Source organism: Humulus lupulus, chromosome 2 (genome assembly GCF_963169125.1).
Source record: "Humulus lupulus chromosome 2, drHumLupu1.1, whole genome shotgun sequence".
Classification (NCBI taxonomy): Eukaryota; Viridiplantae; Streptophyta; class Magnoliopsida; order Rosales; family Cannabaceae; genus Humulus; species Humulus lupulus.
Window position 1 is genome coordinate 105,333,522 of NC_084794.1, and position 22,286 is coordinate 105,355,807.

Genomic DNA, 22,286 nt, shown 5'->3' on the forward strand with positions numbered 1-22,286 from the left:
TCGCTTAGGTCAAGCCCAGTGTTTATCTAGCTGACCCCAGCTCTCAGTGGCCGAGCTGCGTCTTGTGCGCAAAGTATCAGCCCCGACTCTCTTAGGCCGCTTATTACATGCTCACATGACATATTATAATCATACAACATTTGTATTCAAATATAGGGAATCTCAGTCCCAATACAACCACGCAAAGGATACAATTTTTTTACCTCAGGTCCGAGTACTTCGGTTAATAAGAATGACCCTCGAGCACGATCCCGTTCCGAGCCCTAGAGAACACCTCAATTATGACTATCTTCCCACAAGCTTCAACCTTTAATTCTGAGCTTAAACCCCCTAGTTCCAGAGCTTCAATTGATCTCAACTATGGCTGAAACCACACCAATTCAAGCTTCAATTCCTAGCTTTTTCTCAGCTAAATTCCCTTCCAAAACCCCAACCTCAAGTTTGAATTCTTCAGCCCCTTTTTTCCTTAGTTTCAAAGTTTCATAAGGGAGAGTGAAGGAGAGGAAGTACGTGAGAGATGAGAGAGAGAGGGAGAGAGAGAGAGCTGAAAATTTCCTTCAACTTCTAGTTTCCTCCCTTTTGTTTTTCCTAAGTTTCTGAGTGTATCACTTAGTCAAAAGACCAAGGCGCCCTTCTAGTTTAACTAGTCCTCAAGTGACTCCTAGGGGTAAAAAGGTCATTTCACTCCCAATTCCAACTAATTCCTCAAATGTTTCTACTATCTACCAATTAATCCCGTCATCCAATTAATTACCAATTATTTAATCAATATCTAATAATTCCAAAATTATTCTCCAAATTCCCAAAAATACTCCCCAAGTTCCCCCGAGCCGGGTATTAATCCCCACCGTGACTATTTTGCCAATCCGCTCACTAGGGACGTCTCGAGCCATATGTTGCAAATATAACCACAAAATAATGTGGTCTCATCAATTTATCACATATAATTACATTTTTTCCCTTAACGACCAAAATTACAAATATGCCCATATGCATATTTAATAATCATAAACATGCATTTAATCATATCCATATAATTATATAATCATGCATGCCACATAATCATGCATTTATTCATTTATTCACATATATACCAATTATGCCCTCCCGGCACACTAATCAAGGCCATTAAGCCATATTAGCAATTTTGGGTCGTTACAATATGATTGCCCAAAACAAGGTCTTAAAAGCAAGTCGAGTTACAAAATAACAGAATAGAGACACCAGTAAAACAATCTCAGATTACTGTCATCGATAAACTCACTGCAAAATTCCAACAGACTCATGAAGAGCTTCTAGCCATCATTAAAAAAAACTAAGTCCCAATGCCAATATTCATAGCGAAATAAGCCGAGATGAAGAGCCTTAAAACTCAATATGATTCCCTTAAGAACCGGTTCTGCTAGCAAGAACCGACAAAGGCACCCTCAACTAGCTAATTGGAAACTTCGTCCCCATTCAGGATAACTACGACGCTAGTCCCTTGGCAGTTTGCTACAATACCAAAGACCTCCCAGCCTTTTCCAATTACTGGTTCCGTACAAGAGGATTTTGTTGGAAGACTAAGACGCATGCTTGATGAAATTCAACAAAAAAAGACAAAAAAGGGGAAGAAGAAAGAAGCACCAAGCCAACCGACAGATGAACTTAAGCAACTTATGGTTCATCCAGTCATAAATCCTCTGTCACGTATGATTCGACATACAAGCACTCTCCACATCACAGAAAAAGAAATGGACTCAGATGATCAAAGCTCTTTGGCTAGTTCAGACAATTCTTCAGATGACTGGTCTGAAGAAACAAGTTCAACTTCTAATGACACTACCTAGTGATCCCAAAAGCCTATCCAGTGAAAAATTATCCAGCGATGACGATGGAGCATTTCCACATTTGATGGTTCAACCAGCGGAATCAAACTCACAGACAGAACCAATTATCACAAGTGAAGATGAAAGTGGAAATGAATCAACAACACCACATGTTCCCCAAAAACGAAAGAGTAAAAGTTCAAACTTTAAAACTTTTACTTTAGATGACCTCCCTCCATCAAAATGGCGTGAAAGGTTCCAAGAGTTTCAGGCTTGGCTTAGCCTAGAATAACAAAGACCAGAAGCACAAATAGGAACAGTTCTCCTCAACTTTGTCTCCCGTTTTACAAGAACCCTACAAGATTGGTGGACAAGTTTGGGTGATTATAGACAGATGACATTTTTACAACATCCATCTGCCACCAATGTCTTGACCTATATGTATATTGAATTCTGCGGACAGGACGGTCAAGTCACTGAAAGACTACGCACACAATTCTTCAAGCTAAAATGTTGTTCAATGGATAAGAGAGATTTGGAGAAGCATTATAAAAAGATGATTCAACGGTTCTGCCAAATAGGTGGAATTGATGATCCAAATCTAAAACAAGCTTTCCTCTCTTCCATACCAGAACCACTAGGAGAAGAAACCTTTAGACTTCTCTCGGGAACAAGAAGAACCCTAGCTGATGCTACGATTGGAGAAATCTATCACCTAGTTCTAAAGGCATTAGAAAAGATCTGCTATCAGCACAAATTAATCCAAGAATTCATGAAACAATCAAAGAAGCTCAGAAAGGTTTGCAGCCAAAAGGACCTACAGATCAAATGTCCATCAGAATCAGCATGTTCTTGTCTTCCAGAAAAAAAGAAACACAACAAAAAGTTTAAATCCTTTAAATCCTCAAAGGGAAAAGGACGCCACTTGTTCAAATTTCTAAGGAGGAAACACTCTTTCAGGAAGAAATCTAACAGATGTTTCATCTGTGGAAACAGAGGACATTATGCCAAACAATGCCCCAAAGGGAAAACCGCCAAACGAATCTCCCACATTCAACAAAAAACTGCCGTATCTCTCAAAGAAAATGACATAGAATCCATCTTCTCTACTGATGACGAGATAAATCCAGAGTCCCTCTGTGCATTTGAACAACAAAAGGCTTCAGGCACGACAACTATTAATACAATACAACCATCACCAATCATCTCCATGCAGATCCTCTCTACAAAATATGCTCGACCAGTCAAAGTAGCAGCCTTCTTTGATACGGGAGCATCATACACCATGATGAACCCTGATGTTCTCCCTCCAGAATATTGGAGAAAAGAAAAACAATTCTTCTACGCTGCAAATAGAAGCATTTTTTGTACATAGCTCATCAGTAAACCAGTTAAATTACAGTTCTTCTCATGATGCTTAATTTTTCATAGAGTAATTGGCTCAAAATTACCAGGGAAAGATCTAATTATTGGTTTTGATGTCTACACCAAGAAAAAGGGTTTATGAATCCTTCCTGGTGGCCTTGGCTACAAACAACATTTTGCTCCATGGGAATCCATACCAAACTATTTTCTAATTCCTCCTGATCCATTCTCCAAGGCCAGAAAAAGGTTATAGAAAATTCATGTGCCACAAGTCATACCAAGTTCCTCCAAAAATGTGAATGCCCTCTATGGAAAAATCAACAGTTCTTCATCAGTTTACCATTCAAGCTCAATGAAGACATTAGCCCTACCAAGGCAAGTCACCCGGGCATGAACCCAGAGCATCAGAAAATGGCAACCGAGGAATGCCAAGATCTACAACAACAAGGATTAATCGAACCAACCACCTCTTCATGGGCATGCCATGCTTTCTAAGTCAATAAGAGATCAGAACAGGCTCGGGGAAAACCAAGACTTGTCATCAAATACAAGCCCTTGAATGAATTTTTGGCAAATGATAAATTCCCCCTACCAAAAAAAAAAATTCCCTATTTGCAAGCCTGTCAAAGGCTCAAATATTTTCAAAATTCGATCTAAAGGCGAGATTTTGGAAATTGGGTATCAAACAAGAAGATTAACCCAAAACAACCTTTTGCATTCCAAATCACCACTATCACTGGACTGTCCTTCCCTTTGGTCTCAAAACAGCCTCATCACTGTTGCAAAAGGCCATGACCATAATCTACGACCCCATTCTAGATAAGGTCCTGATCTACATTGATGATATATTGCTCTTCTCACAGGATGAACAAGCCCATCGCAATCTACTAGCCCAGTTCATCTCTCTCACAGAAGCCCATGGGGTCATGTTATCCGAAAAGAAGATGATCATTGGACAAGCCCAAATTGACTTTATGGGAATGAAGCTTATTAAAGGCCAATATGAGGCCCAACCTCACATAGGCCAAGAATTACTAAAGTTTCCCGAAAAGGACTTCACAAAGGTCCAAATCCAATAGTTCTTAGGAATTGTAAACTATTTAAGGGATTTTGTCCCACGACTTTCGGAAATGACAAGACCACTCAGTGACATGCTTAAAAAGAAAACTCCACCATGGTCAGGAGAGCAAACTGTAGGAGTAAAAAAACTAAAGGAGATGATGCAGACACTACCACCATTGCAGATTCCTTCTGATGGAAAAAGAATCTTGCAGACAGACGCTAGTGATCGGTATTGGGGAGCTGTCCTACTTGAACAAGACAAGACAGGGAAAAGAAAAATATGTGGATGCAAGAGTGGCTACTTCAAAGATTCTTAGCTCCACTACCATTCTACCCTAAAAGAATTATTGGCGATAAAGATGGGTATTACAAAATTCGAACTCCATCTGATAGGTCATCATTCCTTGGTAGAAACGGACTTTGCCGCGTCAAAAAAAATGATCGGTCTAAAGAAGAGCAAGACGACAAATGCCCAACTTTTGAGATTGGCAGTCTGGCTTGACAACTACTCTTTTGACATTAAACACATCCAAGGCAAAGACAATATTGTGGCTGTTCTCTTATCTAGATCACCCCTTGCTATAAATCTAGCCTTAGGATGCTCACCAAGAACACATCAGAGCCATACTTCATCCTATCCTACCGACGAATCTCTATTTCAGATCATGGCAAACGAAACCTCATCTATAAGTTCTGCAAACTCTAGTGCTCCTATAATATCGCCCTTGTCACTTACTCCTTCTCCACCTTTCCACAAGTCCACAGCCAATAAACTTGACTTTCTTTATGAACTATCATATGTTCTTGAAGAAAACAAGATTACCAATAACAACATTCCTTTGATGAACCCATACCAAATTTTCCAAAATACATTACTCCTTTTACCCAGTACATTAAAACTCTCATTAAACCATCCTACAAAGCCCTAAAAGAATATATCCAAGCTTCTAAATTTAGCGAGTGTCAATTGAGACCTACTCCTAAGGTCTAATTCGCTACTTTACAAATCCCTCCTGAATTTATCCCCCAGTCGATTGTGCAAGGATTAACTCATATTCATTTTGGTGTTATTCGCTTAGCTATTTCCCTTCATGGCAGAAAGGGCCTTCCAATCGGCTGCCGAATGAGTCTGCTCGATACCCGAATGAGGAAATATAAACATGCAAGCATTGAAACCATAGAAACTACATTAAATGCAGGAACAGTAATAACTACACTATTCCCTAACTTTAATATGTCTCTCAAAGACAATCGCTTGACTGATGCTTTCAAAGTTGATGTCCAATTGGCTGGAATTGACCAAGATCTTACTTCCATTGGAGCTACTCTTCACTACCAGATGGCATACAGACTCCAAGATCACACTCTGGATCTTTCTTTGCCAACAACTGAAGAAGCATTATTGGTCTCGATAGACTCTACCCAAGTTCCAACATGCACTCATATTCTAAGGCAAATCTCTACAAATGATCTTATGAAGATTTTTCCCAATTCATGGATAACAAACTATGAGATGATCCATCAACCTCAAAAAGTTGTCCAAACTCTTACTGAATCATCTTATCACAAGAAAGAGGATGGCTCTGTAACGACCCAAAATCACTAATATGGCTTAAGGGCCTTGGTTAGTGTGCCGGGAGGGCATAATTGGTTTATGTGTGAATTTATTAAATTAATGTGTGATTATATGATAAACATGTTATATGGCTATGTGAATGTAAATGTGGTTATATGTTATATGTAATGCCCTGGTTACCCCAGAACAGTTACGGTGAACGGTGAACAGGAAATTTGATCCGCTACCCGAGTCCTTTGGTTAAAAACGTGCTCTAAGTATGATTAACAAGTTAAGGTGGAAAACTAATAAAAAGGAATGGATATTTTTCATTACAAACTGCTCTGCAGAGCTAATCAAAACATTTACAAGTTGTTCTCAGTACAAGATGGTCATTACTGTTTCAAATTACAATCCCGCCGACCTAAGCGGCAAAATAGGGTAAACCCCCTAGTTCCTCTGAGAACGCCTTGGCCGTGGTGGTCAAGCGGCCGCATATGTACACATCACCACCTAAGCTCTCCACTCAAGGCTGGGTGAGCTTTTCTTTCCCTTTACCTGCACCACATAGCACCCATGAGCCAAGGCCCAACAAGAAAACATAATACAACATGATATAATATCAACAAGAATCGTAATAATCATCCTAGACCAATAGTCCAAACAAATTGGTGACAATCGCAAGAGTCACTAATACGGGGACAGCACCCTCCAGCCATGTGACGATAGGGTCACCAGGACTTAACAGATAAGTGATCCTTTCATAAGTTTGAACAGGATAGGTGTATGGTGAATAGTCACCAACATAACCTCCCTCATGACCTTAGAGTCATAACCCTGGAACAGCGTTCCCTAGCCATGTGACAAACAGTCACCGGGGCCATATGCCCTGGCTCTGAATAACTGGTCTTAGACCAGACAAGTGCTTATAAGTTCATCGACCTTAGGGTCGGTCCAGCGGTAATACCCCATATGAGTCATTCAACGCTGATATCGATTAGATCTAATCTTCATTTGGCTCGACGTTCATGACGCTATGCCATTTCTGACTCTTAGGTCAGTGTCCTTGACTAATCAGTACATATACAAATAATCAACATTCACTAGCATTTAATATGCAATCCATGTCCACATTTATCAATCAACATGCCTCAATACAATCTCGCATGTCACATATACACAGGGTGCAGTTTTCTTACCTCTTGTTCGAGCGAGAATTAATAATAAGAACGACCCTTGAGAACGATCAACCTTTTGGTTCTTTAGCGATTACCTGGTCATAACCAATTACGGGATTCCATTAGTGAAATGAATAATAAAGGGTTCCCAAACCAAAACCTAGCCTTCGAGACATCAAACACTACTAAACCGGGTAGTAGGATCGATCCCGAGGCCTAAGGCTAGCATCCCTAAGCCATAAAGCCATTTCTGGCCAAAAAGCCACTAAGGGCCGCGACCCTCCTTGGCCATGCCGCGGCCTGCCCCTCAAACAGAGGCGGCCAACTTCAGCACTCTTCAAGGGCCGCGGCCCTCCTTGGCCATGCCGCGGCCCAACCTCCAGTTCAGCCAAAATCCCTATTTTTCTTCCCTTGCGATTTCTCTTAGAACCAACCTTTCAAACCAAGCTTAAACACCACTCAAACCTCCAATACAACCCCTAAACTTAATCTATAACACTCCCTCATCAAAACCCAAGCTAAACCCTAACCAAAACTTCCATAAATTCCAACAATCCACCTAAAAAACATGAGCTGAAACTAAACACCAAAACAGAGTATACCAGAAAACTAATGGCTGAAAACTTACCTCAAACTCAGGTTATGATGCTCTTCAATGATGGAACACTCTCCCAAACTCCCAAGGTCTACTTCCCAAGCTTGAATCCTCAACAAGATCACCAAAAATCACAAAGAAAATAGAAGAAGAAGAAGGTACGGGTAAGCTCCAAACTTGCTCTGTTTTTCTCATCAATTTTATTGCTGAACTCAGTTTAAATCTATCCTAGGGGTAAAAAGACCATTATATCCCTAGGTCATTTAAGGGTTTCTAAAGGCTCCCAAGGGCATATTTGTCCTTTCCAACCTATCTCGTTAATCATAATTAACGCTCTCCAATTCCCGCTATTCTCAATAATCTCAAACACCAATAATTCATATCCCGTTACCCTCTAATACCCAGTAATGCACTAATCATTAAAATCACCCCGAGACTCTTCCCAAGCCTCGAACTTAAACCTGTTATGACCAGACCGCTAATTAACAGACCATGGTCGTCTCATGCCGAATAGCTCGAACAAACCCACATTATAATGTGGTCTCAACATATATCACCAACATGCATACAAATATACAATTACACCCTCAATGGGCCAAATTACCATCACACCCCTGTAATTAGAATGCGGACCCACATGCATGCTTTTAACATCATATTATAATATAATTCACATATGCATGCATAATATCATTTAATGGCTTAATTAAACAAGTATGGCCCTCCCGGCCTACTAATCCCGCCATTAAACCATACTGGAGAATTTGGGGCATTACATTATATCTGTGAGAACCACATTATTATGTGGGTAAGTCTGCAGCGTGCGACTTGAGGCGATCCTAGGGAGCTAGTTAGCGGGAAGTCACAACGGGGCTTAATGTTTGACTTGGGGCAAGTCAAGGGGTAATTCATGTATTAGATGATTATTTAGGTTATCGGGTTATGGAAATAAATATATGGAGATATATTTGAGGTTAGGAAGCCTAGGCGGGAATATTGGGAAATTTTACCATTTTGCCCTCGGGGACGTTTTTCGGTACCCCGAGCCCCGGGATTAACTTAATTAATCAAGGTTAGACTAAGTAAAATAGAAAACAGTAGAACAAAAACCCAAACTGACCCTTTAATGTTCTCTTCTCCTCTCTTCTCTTTTCTCTCTTAGGAAGGCTATAGAAATCTAAGGAGAATCAGCTGGAATTCTGTGTTTTGAGCTGAGTTTGTGAGGGATTAGCTTAGTTCTAACTAAGGGACACTCAATCAGGACCAAGGTAAGAACTGAATTTCATTCTTGAGCACTAGAATTCTGAGTTTTGGGTGAGTATTAAAAGTGTTTATGGTTTTGATGTTTAAGGGATGAATTGAAGCTGAGAAGCTTGGGTTTTAGCTCAGAAATTGTTAAGGAAGTGGTTCATCAAAGAAGGTAAGCTTCAATTCATAATTTAGAGTCTAAAATCTGAGTTTGCATGACTGCTTTTAGAGTTCTTGAGCTACTGGGTTTCAGAAATCAAAATGGGAATTTAATGAGTTTTTAAACTAGGTTTTTGTTGGATTTAGTTGTTGGAACCATGTTGGGAGTCTTGTGATCAATGGGTTTTGGAATTAGGGTGCTTTGGGGGTGGTTTTTAGCAAGGTTAGGAGGCTAGAAATGGTGGTTTTTCTGGGCACGAAGGGTTGGGCCGCGGCTCTGTTCTAGAGTGCCGCGGCCCTGTGAAGCAAAAAAGAGCCAAGGAGGCTCTGCAGTGGGGAAGCGCTGCGGTGCCACAGGGTAGGGCCGCGACGCGTGTTTGTCTTCAGAGAGGCTTAGCCTCTGTTTCAGGGGTGGGCTGTGGCTAGGTTTCAAGGGCTGCAACCCTTAAGGGCATCTTTGATCTCTTGGAGGTTTTAAGAGCGGGAACCTAACGTAGGGTGCTCGGGATCGACTCCACCACCGTGTTTGGTGGAATTCGGTGTCCCGGAAGCTAGAACTCCATCCGGAAATATTAACGCGATTATTAATGGTACTCCCTATCTTGGTTGTGACTAGGTATTAAGCTAGGGCTTGGGAAGCGGATCATGCTCGAGAGGCATCGCTCATAATCAGTGAACTTGGAAATTAAAGGTAAGAAAACTGCACCTGGTTGTGGAATTATAATGGGACTAAGGGTTCCCTATTTTGTATTCTTTGTAAAGGATGGTATTATGCCATGTAAACAGTAAACCAACGGCCTAAGAGTGTCGAAGTTTACACTAGTGCATAGGGCGCAGCTCGACCACTGGTAGCTGAGGATAACTTGTTATGCACTGAGCTCGGTTTAAGCGGGCCGGAGTCAATGGGGTAAATAGAGGATGCGAACTTAAGTGTTGACCTTGACTATTATATGCTTTGTTTGCTATTATTGTTTGGTGGATTGTTATGCTGAATAGTTGGGTGATGATTAGCTAACTCTTTGGTTGAATCTCCAAGCTTTGTGAATATTGTGGTATGTTAAGTGTATAAACGTGCTTAAAGGGGTATCCAAATATTATTATTGCTTGTTATGTAGTATGATATGTTTTCTTGCTGGGCCTTGGCTCACAGGTGCTACGTGGTGCAGGTAAAGGCAAGGGCAAGCTTGATCAACCCTAATTTGGAGAGCTCTGAGAGCAGAATGTACATGAACAACTGCTCAGCCGCCACGGTTGAGAGTGAGACAGGAACAGGAGAACCAGAAACGTCTGTTTTGCCTTAGAGTGGCTAATGATTGTTTAAACTTTAGAAATTTTGTAAACTAACTTTTGAACGTTGTTACTTTTTGGGATCCCATGTGTAAAATGTTTAATTTTATGAAATGTTCCTTTTTGATACCAAACCCTTTTAACCCTAGCACATTAATGGTTTTAGTGACACGTTTTTAACTAAATGACTTGATTAGCAAGTCCTGCACCTTTATAAGTGCACATTGTAGTAGTCTTGGCTATCCAGAGCGTTACAGGCTCTATCGAAATAATCATTGATAGAACTAAAACAAAGACTCCCAGTTAATTTGCCACCCAGTACATGATGACTTTTGTCACACCAACTGATGTAGAAATCCAATCCTTTGATTCTCAAGGTAGCCCTATTTATGCTTTCGAATCTTCAGATGGACATAAGTATTGGGATGTTTGCGACTGCAAAAGCTGCCTGAAAATAGAAGAAGACCTCCCAAAGCCAAAGCGAAGTCCTAGCTCAGGAAAATGACTTAAGCAACAACTAGATAAAGGAGAAAAAGGAATAGGATTGTTAGGCCAACCCTCTGGAAAGTTTGACTATATAGTCAAATATTTTGCTCCCAAAGACTTACCTGACTCTTCTCTAGAACCAACTAGATGGGACGTTGAGCTTCCTTCTACAGACTCCCAAGAGCCTTCACTTTCAACTCTTGAACAGAACATTTGGCCATGCTACAAAAAAGAAGCAAAATGGATGTGACATCATGGGGAGGCTTTTCCTGCTCAAAATCAATTCCAACAAATTCCACAAGTATGTATGATGACTACTGCTGATTATGGGTCAAATTTTCCTACTCTTAAGAAATTTGATAGACAAGGACGACCAAGTTACGGTTTCTCACCAACCAAAGGTTCAAAACCCCACAACTAGGAACGCGGATGGGTTTCTCAAAAAAGTATCTCCGACCGAAGAGGTTCTCAACTAGCAATTAGAAAATATGATTGCCCAAAACAATGTCTTAAAGCAAGTCAAGGTACAAAATACCAGAATAGAGACAACAATAAAACAATCTCAGACTATTATCATCGATAAACTCACTGCAGAAATCCAACAGACTCATGAAGAGCTTTTAGCCATCATTAAAACAAACTCAGCCCCAATGCTAGTATTCCTAGCGAAAGAAGCCGAGATGAAGAGCCTTAAAACTCAATATGAATCCCTCAAGAACTATTTTTGCCAGCAAGAACGGACAAAGACACCTTCAACTAGCTATTTGGGAGCTTCGTCCCTGTTCGGGATAACTACACTGCCGGTCCCTTGGCAATTTGCTATAATACCAAAGACCTCCAAGCCTTTTCCTATTATTGGATCCGTGCAAGAGGACTCTGTTGTAAGACTAAGACGCATGCTTGATGAAAGTCAACAAAAGAAGACAAAAAAGTGGAAGAAGAAAGAATCATCAAGCCAACCGACAGACGAACTTAAGCAACTTATGGTTCATCTAGTCACAAATCCTATGTCATGAATGATTTGACATACAAGCACTCTCCACATCACAGAAAAAGAAATGGACTCAGATGATCAAAGCTCTTTGGCTAGTTCAGACAATTCTTCAAATGACTGGTCTAAAGAAATGAGTTCAACTTCTAATGGCACTACCTAGTGATCCCAAAAGCCTATCCAGTGAAAACTTATCCAGCGATGACGATGGAGCATTTCCACATTTGATGGTTCAACCAGCGGAATCAAACTCACAGACATAACCAATTATCACAAGTGAAGACGAAAGTGGAAATGAATCAACAACACCACATTTTCCCCAAAAACGAAAGAGTAAAAGTTCAAACTTTCAAACACTTACTTTAGATGACCTCCCTCCATCAATGTGAAAGGTTCCAAGAGTTTCAGGCTTGGCTCAGTCTAGAATCCCAAAGACCAGAAGCACAAACAGGAATAGTTCTCCTCAACTTTGTCTCCTGTTTTATAGGAACCCTACAAGACTGGTGGATAACTCTGGGCGATTATAGACAGATGACGTTTTTACAACTTCCATCTGTCACCAATGCCCTGACCAATCTGTATATTGAATTCTGCAGACAGGCGCAAGTCACTGAAAGACTACATGCATCATTCTTCAAGCTAAAATGTTGTTTAATGGATAAGAGAGATTTGGAGAAGCATTACAAAAAGATGACTAAACGGTTCCGTAAAATAGGTGGAATTGATGATCCAAATCTAAAATAAGCTTTCCTCTCTTCCATACCAGAACCACTAGGAGAAGAAACCTTTAGAATTCTTTCGGGAATAGGAAGAACCCTAGCTGATGCTACGATTGGAGAAATCTATCAGCCAGTTCTAAAGGCATTAGAAAAGATGTGCTCTAATCACAAATTTATCCAAAGGACCTACGGATCAAATTTCCATCAGAATCAGCATGTTCTTGTCTTCTAGAAAAATTGAAACACAATAAAAGTTTAAAACCTTTAAATTATCAAAGGAAAAAGGACGCTACTCGTTCAAATTTCTAAGGAGGAAGCGCTCCTTCAAGAAGAAGTCCGACATATGTTTCATCTGTGGAAACAAAGGACATTGTGCCAAACAATGCCCCAAAGGGAAAACCGCCAAACTAATTTCCCACATTCAACAAACAACTGGCATATCTCTCGAAGAAAATGACCTAGAATCCATCTTCTCTAGTGATGACGAGATAAATTCAGAGTCCCTCTGTGCATTCGAACAACCGAAGGCTTCAGATGAATTCTACCACATGGCAGCTATTAATACAATACAACCATCACCAATTATCTCCATGCAAATCCTCTCTACAAAATATGCTCATCCAGTCAAAGTAGCAGCCTTCTTTGATACGGGAGCATCATACACCATGATGAACTATGATGTTCTCCCTCCAGAATATTGGAGAAATGAAAAACAATTCTTCCACGCTGCAAACTGAAGCATTTTCTGTATAGAGCTCATCAGTAAACCAATTAAATTATAGTTCTTCCCAGGATGCTCTATCATTCATAGAGTAATTGGCTCAAAATTACCATGGAAAGATCTAATTATTGGTTTTGATGTCTACACCAAAAAAAAAGGGTTTACGAATCCTTCCTGCTGGCCTTGGCTACAAACAAAATTTTGCTCCATGGGAATCCATCCTAAACTATTTTCTAATGCCTCCTGATCCATTCTCCAAGGCCAGAAAAGGGTTATAGAAAATTCATGTGCCACAAGTCATGCCGAGTTCCTCCAAAAATGTGAATGCCCTCTATGGAAAAATTAACAGTTCTTCATCAGTTTACCATTCAAGCTCAATGAAGACATTAAACCTACCAAGGCAAGTCACCTAGGCATGAACCCAAAGCATCAGAAAATGGCAACCGAGGAATGCAAAGAACTACAACAACAAGGATTGATCAAACCAACCACCTCTTCATGGGCATGCCATGCTTTCTACGTCAATAAGAGATCATAACATGCTTAGGGAAAACAAAGACTATTCATCAATTACAAGCCCTTGAATTTTTTTTGGCAAATGATAAATTCCCCCTACCAAACAAAAATTCCCTATTTGCAAGCCTGTCAAAGGCTCAAATATTTTCGAAATTTGATCTAAAGGCAGGATTTTGGCAATTGGGTATCAAACTAGAAGATAGGCCCAAAATGACCTTCTGCATTCAAAATCACCACTATTAGTGGACTGTCCTTCCCTTTGGTCTCAAAGTAGCCCCATCATTTTTCCAAAAGGCCATGACCAGAATCTATGACCCCATCCTAGATAAGGCCTGATCTACATTGATGATTTATTGCTCTTCTCACAGGATGAACAAGCCCATCACAATGTACTAGCCCAATTCATCTCTCTCACAGAAGCCCATGGGGTCATGTTATCCGAAAGAAGATGATCATTGGACAAGCCCAAATTGACTTTCTGGGAATGAAGCTTATTAAATGCCAATATGAGGCCCAACCTCACATAGGCCAAGAATTACTAAAGTTTCCCGAAAAGGACTTCACAATGGTCCAAATCCAACAATTCTTAGGAATTGTAAACTATTTAAGGGATTTTGTCCAGCGACTTTCAGAAATGACAAGACCACTCAATGACATGCTTAAAAAGAAAACTCCACCATGGTCACAATAGCAAACTGTCGCAGTCAAAAAACTAAAGGAGATGATGCAGACACTACCACCATTGCAGATTCCTTCTGATGGAAAAAGAATTTTGCAGACAGACGCTAGTGATCGGTATTGGGGAGCTATCCTACTTGAACAAGACAAGACAGAAAAAAGAAAAATATGTGGATACAAGAGTGACCACTTCAAAGATTCTTAGCTCCACTATCATTGTACCCTAAAATAATTATTGGCGATAAAGATGGGTATTACAAAATTCAAATTCCATCTGATAGGTCATCATTTCTTGGTAGAAACAAACTTTGCCACGTCAAAAGGAATGATCGGTCTAAAGAAAAGCAAGACGACAAATGCCCAACTTTTGAGATTGGCAGTCTAGTTTGACAACTACTCTTTTGACATTAAACACATCCAAGGCAAAGACAATATTGTGGCTGATTTCTTATCTAGATCACCCCTTGGTATAAATCTAGCCTCAGGATACTCACTAAGAACCATCCCCATTGTCGCCCAAAAATCATAACATACCATCCTATTCATACTCATGATGGCTTCTTCCTATGTTATCAAACACAATCAATCTTTTCCCCGAGATTCAAAAAATATCCTTTAAAAGACGTCCCACAAATCAGCCAGAGAAAGAGCAACTCACATAGCAATCTTTCTTCAAAATTTTATGATTTCCAAACATGGACCTTCTATACAAAATTACTTTGGAATCCATCCAAACTATCCATTTGCCCAAATCCTACCTTTTCGAGATGCTATCTTCCCACCAAAACCAGTAGCTCACTTTTTATGATATTTGGCTAGTGTTTTTACCATAGCTGTCTAGGTACAAACTATGGCCTTGCACACATCCATAAAATCATTCTTGGACCAAGAAAGGTTCAAACCAGCTTACCAATTCCAAATGGACATTCTATCCTGGTTCGCTCCATTGGAAAAATGGAAAAAGTTCCTATCAACTGAATGGAAAAAGGTACAGAATGACAAGCTCACTTTTATCTACCCACCAGGCCCAAATGTTGCTAGCCTAATGAATTGTTATACTGTTCTCTTTCTTAGTCTTAATGCCAAGCTTGATGCAGAACCGAATATAGTTATCAATCTAGCATTCGAAATCTACAGGTCAAAAGAAGAGCCACTATGTGGTCTTGGGGGCCAAGAATACATGGACATCAAAAAAAGTCTATTTGAGAAAAATCAGACTATACCTCCTGAATTATGGCCCAAGCCAGAAGAAGACGCTCCTTGGGAAAGGTTCCCTTCTGACTATACTTGCAAAATAACGAGGGCACTTGAAGCCTTCCATATTGCAGAAAATGAAACAAATCAGGTCGCCAAACTCGAAGAAACTTTAGAGAAAAAATATTTGTCACTATACAAATTGACCGACACTGAAAGGGTAATTTTGTGAAAAAGTAATTACTTTGAAGATTCTCAAGACCTACATGCCGACACTGTAGATATGCAAGATCCTTATCTCTTCCAGTACACAGGAAAAGAATGGGATATGGGATATACAGACTACGATGCCTGCCCTCCAGCTGGCAGTGATCAGGATGAAGAAGAACCGACAGGATGGAACCCACTTCATGAAGACCCATCATATGATTCTGACTATGGGGCTAGCCATGAAACAAATTTTAAATAAAAATTGACTTTTATCCTTTTGCTTTGGTCAGAGAATCTTATCCCTTATCTTGTATGCTTTACTTTATGCTTTTGTCATTTAGCCTTTTGCTTTGGACATAGAATCTTATCCCTTATCTTGTTTACTTTATTTTATGCTTTGGTCAGGGAATCTTATCCCTTATCTGATCCTAACTATGGTTGGTTTTGACTAAGGTGGGTTAAGTTTGTATGCTTAAGTACATGGCTATATAAGGCCATCATCTCTCTTTGGGTAAGGCAGAGAATTACAAAGTAATAAAATATCAAAGTGTTTATTATAAAAAATGTTCTTCTAAATCCTTCCTTTAGAGATTTTTGAAGTAGGGATAGTATGCAATATGGATCATATCTGAAGGCAACTACTGTTATAAGTTTTTAGATTAACCTTCGAGTTAATTGATCTAGCAATCTATCCTTTATGATCGTAAGTCACGTAGTATGGAGTGTAATTCGTGCAGATTCGTGTGAGAAATTGCTGGGTTTATTAATTCGTTAGATTAACATATCTGAAGGAAAAGGAAGTATGGCTTAGGATAGGATGAAGTATGGCTCCAGTTTCACATACATATATTAGTCATGACCCAATTTTTATTTACATAACGGTATTCGTTGTAGTTATGACAACCTTCTTGTATGTTTTCGAGAAAATTCTTGATAATTTAATTTGCTTAAAATATGATTAAATATTTTTTTTCACGTGTGGTGATTCAAAATATCAGAAATTCTATTTTCGACATGCTTTCCCAATTATTCCCAGTATTTATAATATTTATATTTTTTAAAAGAATTATAAAGCGTTATTCAACACTTAATTTAGTATACTATTGTACCTCCTGATATTTCAGCTCGGGTCTTTTAGGCAGCTCGAGTACAGTTGGCTAGCCAAGAACAATACTAGATGATCCACGAGTTCATATTTCCTCTGCGAAGGTAGTGCAACTCCCAAGGTAAATAACACGAGTTAGAGACGCATATGAAGCACATCGTCCTAGACGCGAGCTGGCGTTATGTTCAGGTTGGGGTATGCTAAAGATCTGCCATTTCCAGGATCTTTTATAAACCTGGATACGTTATATATAAACGTGCGTGATCAGACACCACATGTCCGTTTATTCCTGAATTCTCGGACACGTAACATAAACATGCCTAATCAGACATCACATGTCCGATTATGCCAGATGACCCATGATCATTTTTACCTAATGATTATACCATACCTTAATGTAAATTGTAATATTCATCATTTGTGCAAGACAGGTCATAGGAAGGATTTGTATTCACGTGATGACCCAAACACCTATCTTGGGATGGTTCTTCTATAAATACCAAGACCCTGGATAGGGAAAGGGGTTGGGTTCTTTCTCTATAATGCAAATACTCTGCAAAAATATAGAGAGATATACAGTAATAATAACGACTCGTGGACTAGGGGGATATTAGCCTTTGAACCACGTAAAAAGGAATGAGTGTTCTTGATATTTCATTCCTAGCATCCCTAAGTGTTATTTTCCTGATTACGGTTTATCCTTAAGCACTAATTTATTCCATCTAATTACGTTATTCACTGTTGGAGAAAAACTGCGTCAACAGTTTGGTGCTTTCATTGAGAGCTGCAAATTAGTGCTATTGAAAAAGATTCAGAACAAAGTTCATCATGGTGGTCACTCGTTCAAGGCACTGTAACGAAACAGATCTGCATGGTGGGCCGGAGGCTCACCATACCGTTGTTTCCGATGAACAAAACCCAGAGATTCAGCAGCGGTTGGGAAAGCAACCGATGGGCCACGATGACACTAGAAGTTCAGCACCTCTACCGCCGAATCTGAACCCGGATTACTTGACTCCGGTGGAGTTGGGGAACATGCAGTTGAGGAGCCATCTAGCCAAAGCAAACAAGAAAATCAAGGAGGTCTTGGCTCAGTTACCCCCTCTTGCAACCAACGTTAACGTCGGAAAGAGGCAAGGCGGGACTCATAAGTCCCGCCGGGATAGTCGACCCAGGCCAAGTCAATCGGTTAGAACCTTAACCCCAAGTTCTGCGCCTATGTCGCACAATCACCAGGAAACCCCGTTTGGTGGCTTTCTTAGGGATCATCAATGAGTCACTCGGTCGGTCAGAACCTCAACTCTGAGTTCAACACCACCGTTAAATACACCCAGGAGCGCCCATGGAGACCCGCGTTGAGGGTCAAGGGAAAACTCGCAAAGACGGCATGTCCCGACCGACCTCCCTGTGCCGCGATCAGATCGCCAGACACAGGGAATCAGAAATGGTGGAGCAGAGTGAACGTGGGCTAGTATGGTCCAACCTGATGGGACAAGAATCACCTCACCAATTAGGCATCCTCCATCGCTGATAAGGCATCCATCTCCACCTCATTCTACTCAAAACGTTCCTACCTACGGAAATAGCAGGAGGAATCCTCCTCCCGTTGCCCCTACTCATGCCCCGTGAGTACGCGGAAATATCCCAGATCCTCATCCTTGATCACAAGCTCTGAGTTTCTCTAATGGAAGCTATTGGACGAAGGGCCGTCGAAGTGATAGAACCAGCACATATTTGAGAAACCAGCTGAGTTCAGCTCAGAACCCTCAAGTTGATCCGCAGACCGATCTGCGAGATTGCCTGAATTCACAAAGGAGAAATCCAGCTCGCGATGGAGTCAGTGGCACTCACCACGAGGGAAGTCCTTCTGAAGTACGTGATAACGGGAATGTCCCACCAAACCAAGCTCGAGGTTGGAGGGACAATAACCCGCCAAATGTGTGTGATCGAATGGGAGCTGTTGAACAACCCTAGGGAGCCAAGGACCAAACCCTCGAGAGGTTAGCCCAGATGGAGGAGCTGATGAAAAGACTCCTATAAGAGAAGGAGAAAGATGAATATGACTTGGGGGATGAGCTCGAGCTCTTCGCCCCCAACATTGCAGCAACAACGTGCCCACCGGGTTTCAGGATGCCCCATTTATCAAAGTTCGATGGAGATGGGGATCCGTCTGTGTAACGACCCAAATTTGCTAATAGGGCTTAGGGCCTTGATTAGCGTGCCTGGAAGGCAATAAATGAATTAATATGCTAGTATGTAAATTTATGTGAACATATGTTAAAGATGTATGTTTAGTTGAGTTAAATGTGCATGTGGGCCCCGTTTGGATAGTAGGGGTATAACTGTGATAAATGTGATAAATGCGATATGTATGTGATTTATCAGTGTAGCACGGCCCGAGACAGTCATGGGGAGCGGTTAGCCAGAGAGTCACAGCGGGGTTGAGAATCCGACTCAGGGCGAGTCGAGGGGTAATTTGGGCATTAATTATTATTTTGGGTTATCAGGGTATGGAAATAAATATTTGGAGATATATTTGAGAATAGAATGTCTAGGAGGGAATATTGGGAAAATTTACCATTTTGCCCTCGGGGACGTTTTGGTACCCCGAGCCTTGAGGTAACCTTAAAGCTTAAGTTAAATAAAACAAAGTTTAGGAAGCTAGTGGAGACTTAGAAACTGACATTCACCTATCCTTCCCAGCTGAAGATAGTTTCTCATCTCTCTCTCTTTCACTCTCTAAGAAAAACTCAAGGGAATCAAGCTTTGGGTGCCCATTAGCCAAGAACTAAGGATTGAAGCTGAGCTTGGGATTTAGAGAATCTGCACAGAAGTATAATTCATCAAGGTAAGCTCTTAATATGTTGATTTGAGCCAATATTGTATATGGTTTAAGGTTGTATATTGAAGTTGCATGTGGGCTAAGTTTGAATTGGGGATTTGATTGTTAGGCTGAGTTTTGAAGGCTGGTTCTTGATAGGTTTTGATGTTAAAACTAGGCTGGAACCTTTGTGATAATTATCTAGGATTGCTAGTTTGGTTTTGGGTGAATTGGTTTGAAGAAAATGCAGGAAAAGGGTGAAGATTTCTGGGTTGGAGGCTAGGGCCGCGGCCCTAGGAGGGGCATCCCGCGGCCCGTGTGCGCGCGCGGCCATGGGAGGCCAAGAAGCTTGAGGCACGCCGTGATGCTTGGTGACGCGTGCCGCGGCCCGTGTGTGTTGCAGGGAAGTGCTAGCCTCTGTTTCGAGGCTAGCCGCGGCGCTTGTGGGTAGGGCCGCGACTCTTAGTGTCAGTTTGAGTTTTTAAGTGTGATTAGGCTCGGGAACTCAGTGGTTAAGGCTCGGGATGGATTTTCTCACCCGGATTGATATAATTCAAGGTCCCAGAGGTTAGAGTTATGGCTCAAAGTTATTTAATGGATTAGAACTTGATGGATGGATATTTTTAATGTGTTGTGACTAGGGTTTCGGCAAGGCTCAAGTTAGAGGACTGTGCTCGGGATAGTGGTGGTCGGTGAGCTCGGGACTCAGGTAAGAGAACCCTTGTTCCCATAGAGCTTGTATGTAGGGTTGAGCCCCAATATGTTTGAATTGCAGGGCGTAGCCCTTGATTGTATTTGTTAGTGTTTAGTATTTGTTTATTATGCTATGAATGCTATTGTGTAAGTGTTCAGCAAGAGCCAGGAACGGCGCAGGCCGAGGTCGGCAGGGCCAGGAACGGCAAAGGGCTGGGAACGGCTTTAGGCACATTGAGTGCAAGGCCGAGTACAGAAAGGGGCCGGGAGCAGCATTGAGCACGTAGAGTGCGAGTTGCCAGGGCGAGACCCTAAAGGATACCTGGGATATCCTCACGGCATGGGCCGCGAACCCAAGGCCTGGTAAAGCGCCTGGGACGACTTGGCCATGTATGTTTAACTTGTTAATGGCCTGTTATGCGCTAAGTGTTTGTTTTGCATATGTTATCTATCTGTGGGTTTTCTTGTTGGGCTTCGGCTCACGGGTGCTCTGTGGTGCAGGTACGGGCAAGGAGAAAGCCAACCAACCATGAGTGTAGCAAGCATGAGGCGGCGTGTACATGTTTGGCTTGCCTGGCTGCCACAGCCAGTGGATTTTGGGAGATGGTTGTTATAAAACCTAGATTTTGTCGTTTAGCCGACTTGGTTGTATTTGTATGTTGTAAATATTTCTAAACTGTATTTTGGGATCCCAAGTGTTAAACTTTTATGATTTTCAATGAAATAGGGTTATTTCTAAAATTTCTACTTTGTTTATGACTTAATTACACTTTTGCTTTAAAAGCCTCGGTTAGCGAGTGATTGCACATTTTTTTTAAACTCACCTAGTAACGGCTCTAAGATAGTAGGGCGCTACAACTAACCACTCAGAATTGAGATTGAATTGACCTATGGTCAACTATATGATATGACTAGAATAGATAATAACGGTATGTTTACTTATCTTATCAACTGTCAATATCGGTCCAGTCGGATGTAACAAATACATCTGATCTTATCTACTTTGCTAATGTTCTGGAAAGAACATAACTCTACAACGTGTAAGTAGATCATATCGTAGATTGGCAAGTCAGTGTAAATCCTGTGCACTGACTAATCTTAAGACTAACTTATTTTGAACATATAATCATATTTATATTCAACTGTGATTACGTCACAATAAATATGATTAGCTATATGCTCGGGATTTAATAGAAGTTTATATTAAACAAATAATCATGAAAATAAAACATGTGAGCAAAGTGATTGACCAATTCAAAAAATGATTTTTATTCTTTTATTGATAATAAAATGAGATTACAAAGAATTTGAGTTTTAATTAGGACATAAAATCCCAACATATTGAACCTTACTCGATAAGTCAAAAGTCATAAAAGCACAAATAGGAGTTCATTACTCACTTCAAGATTGATGTCAAGTCTCACACGACCATCGAGTGATGAATGTTGAACTTCTATATTTGAATAGAGATGATCAAAAGTTCTTTCTTTCATCGTGCCCCAGTTCGAAATTGAATCGAAAAAGCATCGTTTTTGCCAAAAATCAAGTTTTCACGATTGCATCGCAAAAATATCGAAACACCATTGATTTTGCATCGAAAAAATATCATTTTGGCCAAAAAACAAGTTTTCATGATTGCATCGCAAAGCATCAAAACACCATCGATTTTGTATCAAAATTGCATCGAAAAAATATCGTTTTTGCCATAATCAAGTTTCATGATTGCATCGTAAGAGCATTGAAAAAGCATCATTTTGGTCAAAATCAAGTTTTTATGATTGCATCGCAAGAGCATCGAAACACCATGCTCTTGCGATGCAATCATGAAACTTGATTTTTGGCCAAAACGATGTTTTTTCGATGCAAAATCGATGAAATTTCAATGCAAAATTGAT